The sequence below is a fragment of the Mus caroli genome, chromosome 18, assembly GCF_900094665.2.
Source record: "Mus caroli chromosome 18, CAROLI_EIJ_v1.1, whole genome shotgun sequence".
In the NCBI taxonomy this organism is placed as follows: domain Eukaryota; kingdom Metazoa; phylum Chordata; class Mammalia; order Rodentia; family Muridae; genus Mus; species Mus caroli.
The window spans coordinates 35,475,781-35,487,329 of NC_034587.1; positions in this window are offsets into that span (position 1 = coordinate 35,475,781).

Sequence of the window (11,549 nt, forward strand, 5' to 3'; positions counted from 1 at the left end):
CCAAACAGTTAGTAGACTGGGGAAGCAGAGAAGCAGCTTTTTCCTATGGAAACCCCACCTACAGGAAAAGGGAGGGCTGCGAGTTTCAATGGCAATTAGAGAAAGAGCATTTCCTGTGAAGCCGAGAGGCCTGTTGCTGAAGAGGATGAGGCCAGGGCTCCTGGGACAGGCTGGATGAGAAGGTGCTGTCCATGCGGCAAGGCAGCCAATGAGGGACAAGGAGTCACTGCGTAGCCAAGTGAGCAAGGAACTTGACCTATGCTGATGTCCCTCTAGGGCGTGTTGGGCTCCCCATCTCTCTACTTCATCTTTTTTGCTTGCCTTCCTCTCCCATTCTTCTGCCTTCTGCCCCTGCCCTTTTCCTACACTTGCTGGACTCTCAGCCTCAACTTTGCCCCCGTGCTTGTCTCTCTGGAAAGCAGCTGTGCTGAGTACGATGACCACAGGAGCAAAATGGGCTCAAATGCTGACTGCAATGCGACATCTGGGTCTGCCGGGACAAATAACTTAACCTCTCCGAGCTGGTCCCAAGAGTAAAGTTACTGTAGTCCCCACAGCCCATCCCACCTGTGGCTGGAGCTTACATTAGCCATGGGGTAGTTCTTACACAGACACCTAGGGTGTCAGTGGCACTGCTAGAAGCTGTAAGGACCTGTCTGATCTGACTGCAAGGCTCCCTCCCCCTCTTTTCCTGAGATCCATTGTTCTTTGCATCTGGTCCAACTTGAGTCCCTGTCTGGGGAAGCCCCGAGCCTTTCTTCCCCTGTCTCAACCTTTTCACGGTTCCTTCTCCCACACCTTCCTCTCCCTTTCATCGGTCTTTCCTGCAATTCTTCTCACCACACTTTTGTTTATGAGAGTCCTAACATCGGCTGCCTTGCTGCCTCTACTCCCACCCCAAGACATAGGGCAACCTCTCCCTCCCGTTGACCTTCTCTCTCAGGCAGAGGAGGGGCAGGTGGCTTGCATGGCCTCTTGACTTCTGCTTTTCCCCTCAGGATGCTGCTTCCAGTATTCATCCAGCCTTATGACCCAGCCCTATGTAGGGTTTTTATTCTGGAGATCTGTAAAGCATTTCAAAGTGTAGAAATTAAGGTCAACTTCCTAAAGATGGGTGTCTGTTGCTGAGTCCTTGGGGCCAGTGATGCCCCATTTGGACACAGTGACACCACTCAGGGCTTGTTGGCATGGAGACCCACGGCAGTCAGGATGGGGTGGCTGAGGGTTAACCATGTGTGCTCCCTCCCCCTCCCTTTGCCCGTTCTTTTCTTCTATCCTGCATTTCCCTCCTGCAGTTTGCTGAGTGGTCTCACAGAGTGCACTAAGGCAAGGCCAGGGTCCTAAGTCCATAGACCATTTCCTACGACTCAGCTTTGGGGACCTTGGAACCTTCACAGACTTAGAGCGCAAGTTACTTGAGTCTCTGGGCCTCAGTTTCCTTTTCTGACAGTGTGTTGTCATCTATAAGATTATAGTAGGGATGAGAAAAAAAAAGCGATTCACATGAAGGCCTGGCAGAAAGCACTCAGCAGGCGGGACCACTATTTTCTCCCTCTCATCTTGCAGGTTTAATGGTTCAAACACAAATGTGAAGCCATTTATGCCTTTACCTTTCTGGTTTTGTTCTTTTTTTTTCTCCCCTGGTCTGGTCTATCTTAGTTCTGGATGAGCAAGAGGCAGGCTGTCCTACAAGGAGAGAGCCATGTGGTCCCCTCAGAGCACAGGAGCACAGTAGGTGCTCATTGGCCTCTGATGACAGCATACATGATGACGTCACTGTCTGACCCTTATTCATCCTACTACTGCACCAGGCAGAGAAGAGACTGTGACACCCCCCCCCCCAAAAAAGGGCTTCCAGTCAATGCGGAAGTAGGGGAAATGAAAATGTGAGCTCAATGTGGTGGCTGTGGACTGTGGCCGGAGAGTCAGCAGTCACGCCTCAGGCGGGGCAGGTGCTCCCTAGTGGATGGGGGTAGTTAGTTCAGTAAGGCAAGGGAAAGAGCAAAAAACAAAGCAAAGCAGACCAGGGAGGCAGACTGGGCAGAGACCCCCCAAGTGGACAATCTGGTTCCTGGCACTGCATCTGGAGGCTGTGTGAAGATGGGACTCAAGTCACTGGGTGGTGAAAGGCCTGGGTTCCCACAGAAAGGACCTACAACTTGTTCTGGAGAAGAGCTTTGAGAAGAATGGTGAAATCAGCCATGATTTGCCATCCTATGTCCTGAGTGGTTTTCTTATGTCCTCTCATTTCGACCCACAGTCAAGTCATCAAGCTAATAAAAAAGATGAACACAGGAAATTTGTCCAAGATCCTACAGATTTGCCTTCCAGAAAGCCTCTTCAGCTGCACTCGGGATGGTAGCGGAGAGAGAGGCCAGTGAGAGTCTGCAGGAGGGAGAACTTGGATGCAGAAAATGTCTCTAAACTGGCAGTGTTTCCAGAATGCCATCTGGTGGCCAAAGGCAGAGAACAAAGCAGAGGCACAGAGGGGACAGTCACCAACACCGGAGGGTGGGTTCATAGAGCTATGCTGAGCAGAACATAACCAGAAAAGATAGCACAAACAATAACACATCTCCTAATAGATGACCCAGCCTGGGTGTGGTGATTCATGCGTGTTATGCCAGCAGTTGGGAGGGAGAGGCAAAATGATCAGGAGTTCAATGTTATTCTTGGCTACATAGCAAGTTGGAGGCCAGCCTGGGCTACATGTGACCCTGTCTCAATATAGCAACAACGGCAAAAGATAACTAGTGTCCAGAGGGATGGAGTTCATGACTTTATGTGTTATTTATATCCTTGAAAAGAGGTTGCTGTGGATATATAGTAATGCTATATAAAATTATATATAATAAATATGTGTGCTCATGCACGCATATGTGTGTTATGACCCCAACTACAAAAAAAAAAAAATGGACTCACATCATGAGACTTTGAATGTGTTTTGCACATGTGTTTTGCTGTTAATGCTTTGTTTTGGGTTGTGGGTCCTTTTTAAAGACAGGGCTTCATAAAGCTTAGGTTGGCCTTGAACTCTTCATAAAGCAAGGGATGACCTTGAATTCCCACTCCTACCTCCACCTCCTGGGCATTGAGGTTACAGATGCATGCTACCCTTCACAGCGTGTTATAGGTGATGTTTGTTTTTCTAGACAAGGTTTCTCTGTATAGACCTGACTATCCTGAAACACACTCTGTAGACCAAACTGGCCTCAAACTCAGAGACCTGCCTGCCTCTGCTTCCCAAGTGCTGGGCTTAAAGACATGTTGCATGTGTAGTTTTTTGTTTTTTTTTTACTGTTGTTATGTGTTTGTTTTATTGGCATTGGTGACATAAAGCGAAGCCACCCCTTGAAAGTCCCAAAGGTTTATGAAACAAGACGTCAGACTGTTCCCAGTGATTGTCTCTGGGAACACGGCTTCCATTTTGTCCTTTTCTCTCCTTCCTTCTGCTGGGCAAAGCTGACCTTTAGCAGCGCTGTCAGAGGATGAACTGTCACTGGGGTTTGTCCAGAAAGACTTCATTTCCTTGAATTTGGGAAAAAGTTTGGAAGGAGCAGAGGTAGTAGTTGAAATAGCTTTAAAACAGCTGAGCACAGCCTCCTTCGGGTCCTACAGATTTTAAGATGGGGGTCAGTTAAGGCTGGGGCTTGATGTCTTTTCTAACCCCGAGCCTTGAGGTGAACCCCTCTCTACAGCAAGGAGGAGAGGCAAAATGAGGAGGGTGAGAACCAGAGGATCTTTTCAGAGCACTTGGAACCCCCAGGGTTCACACTGGTAAGATACAACCGTGACTGACAGGGCAGCTAGAGAAAGGCTAAGTCCACCTACTCAGTATAGACATTCTGGTCTGGCCCTCTTCCTGAGACTGCTCTCCAAGCCAACTCCAAAGAGGTCTGGAAGCACTGCCTTCAGGATCATTCCACTCACACGGGTGGCTGGGCAGACCTTGCTGAAGTGAAGTCTCTTGGTTAGGAGACTCATCTTTGATATTCTGGATCACTTACTCCTGGCTTGGCACTTGAGGACTTTCCTAGGACAGGTGACAAATGTCAACTCTCACATCATGGCTGCTCTTTCTAAGACAAGTACAGGAAGAAAAATGGACTTTTCAAGGAGAAACTTGCCAAGATATAGGACTTTTTGAGAAACAAAAAGGTGTTCTGTCTTAGAAAAGAGCGATGGTCCTCAAAGGGTCCCCACCCGGGGAGTGAATTGGAAAGCTTCGTGAAATGCCAGAGGCAGGATAAGAAAATTCATATTTCTCTTTTCCTAGTCTGCCAAGGGTGACTGCCTAATTTCTAGCTCAATTATCACTCTTTCTAGAAGCTCTCTCTCTCATCCCAGTTTTCAGAGAGGGAAGGCACTAATTTTCTTTCTTTCTTTCTTTCTTTCTTTCTTTCTTTCTTTCTTTCTTTCTTTCTTTTTTTCTTTCTTTCTTCCTTCTTTCCTTCCTTCCTTCCTTTGCTCCCTCCCCCCTTCTTTCTTCCTTTCTTTCTTTCTTTTTTTCTTTCTTTCTTTCTTTCTTTCTTTCTTTCTTTCTTTCTTTCTTTCTTTCTTTCTTTCTTTCTTTTCTTTCTCCTTTTTTGGGATTCTTCAGAGTTCCTCTGTGCAGCCTACCTGCTCTGGAACTCACTCTGTAGACCAGACTGACCTGATTAACTGTGCCTGCCTCCACCTCCCAAGTGCTAGGACAAGAGGCATGAGCCACCACTGCCCGGCTTCATTGACTTGTTTCAGTTCTGTTTTTGTTTGTTTGTGTTGTCATTGTTGGTGTTACTCTTTGAGGCAGGCTCTCAGTAGCTCAATCAAACTGGTCTGGAACTCTTGGTCTTCCTGCTTCATCTCTCAGGTCCTGGGGATATATGTGTCTCTGCACCTGGTTTATAGACTTCAATAGTCTACAGGTGATTCTACATGCATCCAATCTCTACCCAAGCCATACTGGGAACTCTGGTTAGTCTCTTAGAAGCACTAGCAGCCTTATAGTGCCAAATTCTACAACCAGCTCCACAGCATCACCAGGAAGTTACGATGTTTCCCTACTCAGCACCCTCCAGGTTATCTTACTCCCAATACCTATGTCTCTTTGCTTCCCTGACCTCTGTGGCCACCTGGCTCTATCTCCACATTCTGCATAATTCTCTGCTTCTTAGACTCCACTTTTGGTTCTACTTCCTTATGGCTCCCAGGTGTAGCATGTCCTCCAGCGACTCAGATACAGATGGCCGGATTTGACATAGGAAAAATACAGGTTGCCCAGTTAGATCTGAATCTTAGATAAACAGCATATATATATATATATATATATATATATTGCTCTAAGTATTTTTACTCAACAGATCTGCCTCAAAATAATGTTTGCTTTTAGCACAACTTTCTTCCTGTCCCAGCCCCAGTGACCCCCACCCCCCCAGCCCCCAAGTTCTGGTCTACACAGTGAATTTGAAAATGTATCAGTAAACACAAAAATCAAATACATTGATGGGGAGCATCATCTGCACATGAATATTCATAAGCTGACTCTGTTGGTTGGCCCTGTTATACACTCAGCATTTCTGGGTCAGTCTGGGATCAAACTGTTCTCACACTGAAAGAACCAGCCCAGAGGAAGCCTGGATCCCACTCAGTCATTAAATCATTCAGTCACCCAATCATTCATTTATTTGGTGGAATTCAGCATGGTTCTTCTCTGTTTACAAGGTCAATTTTTAGGGGGCAAGGGAAATAGCTCAAGTTGACCCACATTTTCCCTCTGTCTGAACTCAAGGTTTTTGTTTTTTGTTTTTTTTTTTTTCTTCTTCTTCTTCTTCGTATAGAATCTAGTCAGCTTAATCCTCCCCTTGCTCCAGAAAGGCTCTTGCAGGAAGGAAAATGAGCCTTCCCATCGTTACATAAATTCTCATGGGGCTTCCCTTTACAAGTTTTTGACAGCTAGGAGTTGAGCCTGGAGCTCTGAGAGAAACTGCCACACACTGATTTATGATGGCAGCTGCTGCTAACCCTCACCCTCCTTCCTCTTCACAGAACCATGCTACCTTGAGGTTACAAAACTCTTTTCACTCTGATTCAAGGGGATAATAATAAATTGCCAGGTTGTAAGTATAAACAGGACCATTCTGTGCCTATTATTGTAATCAGATTTTATCTTGTATCAAAGGTACAGGAAATACTCTGCACTGTCAGCCACCTGAAGCCTCTGTAGAGATCTGACTTTAGGTCATCCTGGGATGACCCACGGAATTGTTTGGACTGCACTGATTCAGGAAGCCAGTTACACCTGTGATCTGACTATTTTTCCCTATGGACCCAACTGAGCACTTTATTTGTGAAAAGTGTTGAGTTGGTCCAAGCATGGCACTAGAGATGATGATGCAGGCTCAGGACTCTTAGCTGTCCAGGATCATGGCTTTGCTCTGTTCTTTACCCTGTCAGAGACAATGGTAAACTAATGACCTTCTCTGTAGTCAATTTTTCAGCTTTGGGACTTGGAGTTTAGTTCAGTGGTAGAGTGCTTGCCAGCAAGCACAAGGCTCTGGGTTCAGTCCTAGGCTCAACAACAACAACAATTCTCAGCTTTAAAACAGGGTGAAGGGGCTGAAGACATCTCTTAGCAATTAGAAGCATATATATTCTGCTCTCGTAGCGGACCTGAGTTTGGCTGGCTGCATCCATGTTAGCTGTCCCACATTCACCTGTAGCTTCAGTTCTAAGGGGACCTGATGCCTCTGGTCTCGTCCGTATGTTCTTATGTGCACATACTTTCACACACACTCGCATCATCAAAAACTTTAAAAAACTAATAAGATAGGGGTGGTGACAGCTAGGTTGATGATGCTGATCATGGCAATGGCTGTGTGTTGTGCTGCCGTACATTTAGCTCAGTCAGTACACAGCTTTCTTCCAGCAGGACCTCGTGCATGCTTAGGATTCTGTTAACTATTCATAACAGGGTTATTCGCATGCGTCTGCCTATTAATTTATCATTGGTTTGTTTCATTTTGTCTTTAGGATGAAACCTCCATGAAAAAATAATAGTCAAGTTTTCAGATTCCCTTAATATCTACATGGGGAACAAATACACAGTGACAAGCTCAATGGTGAGAGCCACTGGGTATCTTAGTTGACTTTTTTTTTTTTTAAAGATTTATTTATTTTATTCAGATACTCCAGAAGAGGGCGCCAGATCTCATTATGGATGGTTGTGAGCCACNATGTGGTTGCTGGGATTTGAACTCTGGACCTTCGGAAGAGCAGTCGGGTGCTCTTACCCACTGAGCCATCTCACCAGCTCCCTTAGTTGACTTTCTAATGAATGAGAAAACACAATCCCTCCACTATAGCATCCTTTGTGCCTCTAAAGGCAGACCCACACAGACGTTGCTAAGGTCAGCTGCTAGCTTGGATGGACCTTGCCCCCTTGAATCACATGGGCAGAGCTTTTTTTTGTTCAGCTGTGTTTTAGGAGCAGAAGAAGGACTCAGGCTCTTGTGCAAGTTAGAAGCTTAGCTGGGTATGGCTTTTCCCTGAGGGTGCCCATCCCTTCAGTCCACTGCAGACCCTGAGGCCTCTCCTAATTCCGTTGCCTCTTTCAGCACAAGCCTCAGACATAGCTGAGTCTCCTGGAGTTCTCTTCAAATGATGCACTTCGTATTTCTCTCTGCCTCATTTGCTTTTTTTTTTTTTTTTTGTAGACCTGTATAGAAGTCATTAAGAATAGCCATACCACAGATTAAATAGTACACCGTCTTGAACTCGCCTCTACCAATGAAATGAGTCTGTCGCTGCTTATTTAGCCTCAGGCAAGTTCTTAGGACAATGGCAGAAGGCAGCCACATTCTTTGTTAAAATATCGCAGGAATGGCCCCTAGCACGACTGCTCATATTATTCCCTTCTAAAATCTCTTGAACTGAGTCTCCACAGAACTCATTGCTTTCAGCACTCTCTTACAAGATCCCAAGGCAGCTCATTACACTCTGCTTACAGCATGCAACCACTTTTCTAGTCTTCCAAATTCCTCCAAAAAAAAAAAAAAAAAAAAGGTCAGGTTCTTCACAGTAACAGCCCACGATCTGGTACTAATATCTATCTCAGTTACTTTCTATTTCTGTGATGAAACACTAAAACCAAGGCAACTTCTAGAAGAAAGTTCATTTGGGCTTACAATTTATGATTTCAGAGGACCAAGAGTATATCACATCTGAGAGCATGGGAGCAAGAGGCAGGCAAGGTGGCAGAAACAGGAAGCTGGGAGCATGTGCCTCTTGAGCTGCAAGTCTGAGTGGAGAGAACAAACTGGAAACAGGTAAGGCTCTTCAGTTTTAAAGCCCACCCCCAGTGACACACTTCCTTCAGCCAGGCCACACAGCCTAAACTTCCCCCTAACGGTGCCAACAGCGAGGGACCAACTGTTCAAATGCCTTAAACTATACTAAGAGGGACTTAAACAACTACAGTGGGATAGCATAGTGATAGAATGCTGCCCTAATATATGTAAGTCCTTGGGTTCAATTCCCAGATCTGAAAAAAAATTAAAAATTCAAAGGTTAATGGTATTTCTGTGCTAGGCAGGGCTCAGCAGCTCCAGTATCCTTCTGGGACTGGGCAGAACTTATTTTTCCACACTGCTGTTGTCTCTAAGCATAAAGGGCCTGGTTCAGGGGTGCTTGTCGATGGTGGTCTCTGAAAAGGAGGCCGTGTGCCTGGGAAGTGAGTTCCTGAGGCCCAGTGGAGGGCAATGAGTGTGGAAAGTCTGTTGACTTCTGCAGTAACCATCCCACGGAATGACTCATGCCCACTCTACTCATGGTCTGGGTCTACACATCTGCTTAGCTACATACTCCATTCTTCTATACCTGGGCCTCTCATCTGTGGACAGGGGACGAAGTTAGATCTTTTCCACTCTCTGAGTTCTTACTCTTATCTTTCATTATCCTATAAACCTATTTATTTATTTATTTATTTATTTATTTATTTATTTTGGAGATAGGGTCTTTTTTCCCCCCAAGACAGGGTTTCTCTGTGTAGCCTTGACTGTCCTGGAACTCACTCTGTAGACCAGACTCAGAAATTTTCCTGCCTCTGCCTCCCAAGTGCTGGGATTAAAGGAGTACGCCACCATGCCCGGCTTTTGTTTTGTTTTAATTTATTTATTTATTCACTTTACATCCTGATAGCAAACCTCCCCCCAGATAGGGTTTAATCTGTAGGCCATACAATCTGGGATTCATTTCACTATGTAGCACAGGCTAGCCTCAGACTCATAGGAAGCCTCTTGCCTGAGCCTCCTAAATCCTGGGATTTAGGCATGTGCCACCAAGCCTGGCTTCATTATGTCATAAAGTTTGAAGCTAACGTCCATAAGGCCTTCGATTTTACAGCTTTGAGACAGAACTATGTCTTCCTCTACATTATTTATTGCCGCAAATTCTAATCCTCTCACAGGCTACAGAAGAGTCAGACCATGAGAAATCTTGTCTGCATCACTGTAGCAGTATTGGAAAGATCATTTCTTCCTAGAAACACCATTTCTTCCTTTACAAAAACAGGGAGACAAAATTACCTAAGTCATTGGGTCCTGGGCTTTTAAGTGAGATAATGTATATAAATACTTAATAGAGAGTTAGACACAAGGGGAAAGGTCAGTCTGAAAACTTTAACCAGGCATGTGAAACCTAAGAGAGAAAAACCTGCTGTTTTCATGGAGTCTAATGACAAGTTTATTAAAAGATTCTAGCCAATCCTTTTCTCAAAGCTATAGTCCAAATCTTTAATTTGCTTTTAATTGCCATTAAATTCTTAACTCTACTTTGAAACATTCCCTTCCTCTCAGTGCTGTGCCGTGACCTCTGGTGTGAGGTCATGGCATGATGTCACAATCTACCCCCAGCTCCAACCTTGAGACTCTCTTGAGGTGATTCTTGAACCCCTTTGCTCTTTATATCTGAGAGATCTTGAGGTATTTGGTTTCATAGGAGGGTCTCTTTTCTCCCTTTGCATCTTTAAAGGGTAAGTATTTCATTTGGTATCTGTTCCAGGGTATCTCACTTGGCTAAGACCTGAAGATTCTTATATGCTTGGCCGAGAGTCCCAGATCTGCAGTCTACTTTTCTAGGGGTCGGGGATGAGGTCTGGGGGTGGGGGAGGGGAGGATACAGACTGAGAACGGGGGCTTATTAGAGCATTTGAAGCACACTAGCTTGATGGTTCCCAGAAGCAGAACATTTCTGTATTCTGTTTAAATGTCACATATTAACGCTATATAAGTCCCCTCTTGTGTAATCAAGATACAGTTCACCTGTACTAAAAAGTTAACTCTTTAAAAAATATACAGTCGGGGGTGTCTAGTACATCCGCCGAATTGTACGATGGTTACTGCTAATTCTACATTGTTCTATTCCTCAAAAATACTAATGGTTACATCCCATAACCTTCCTGATAGCCACTGACCTACTTGCTGCCACTTCGCTTACTACAGACATTTCATAGAAGTGGGAAAATATAAAATGTGGCCTTTTATATCTGACTTCTTTCACTTGGCATAATGTTTTCCAGGTTCATTCGTGTTGGAGCATGTGTTTGTATATTGTTTTTAATTGCTGAGTAATATTCTATTGTTGGATATACCACATTCTATTCATTCATTGATGGAGTTTTGGATTTCCATTTTTTTAGTTCTTGTACGCATTGCTGCTATGTACATTTATAATCAAATATTTATGCGAATATAGTTTTTCAGTTCTCCTGAGTATTATACCTAAGAGTAGAATTATTGCATATTATTTAACTTTTCTGAGAACCAGCCAAACTTTCTATAGTATGGGTTGTCTTTTTACTTCCTTAGTAGGGTCTATTAAAACACAAATATTTCTAATTTTCCCCCCACAGGCTCATGATAGTTTATTTAACTGTTGATCATGTTTTAACCTGTTAACAGGGAGGGTATTTTCAATTGAAACCATTCCTTGCTTAACTAAGAGTGGGTAAATACATGATGTCTTAGAAAAATTGTCGAAGCAGGCATTTTTCTTTCTATTTTAGTATGCAGCAGTCTTGTGTTTCTTCTCCCAGCCACATCTGTCCTAACAGCATTGCATTTTTTCTTTTATTGGATATTTTCTTTACTTGCATTTCAAATGTTATCCCCTTTCCAGGTCTCCCCTTTGGAAACCCCCTATCCTATCCCCCCTCTCAATATTTCTAATTTTATAAATCCAATCTATGTTTCTTAAAACTATGTCTTCTTTGAGTTCCTGAAGATCCTGCTCCCATAGTTACTTCCTAGGGTTGTATGGCTACGCCTCTCACATTTAAATATCCGGTCCGTTTTAGCTAATGTTTGTACTATGCTGTGAAGTAAGAGGAGATGCTAGTTAGTTAGTTAGTTTTTCGAGACAGAGTTTCTCTGTGTAGCCCTAGCTGTCCTGGAACTCACTCTGTAGACCAGGCCTCGAACTCAGAAATCCGCCTGGCTCGGCCTGCCAAGTTCTGGAATTAGAGGGAATTAGAGACATGTGCCACCAGTGCCTGGCGAGATGTAATTTTAAAT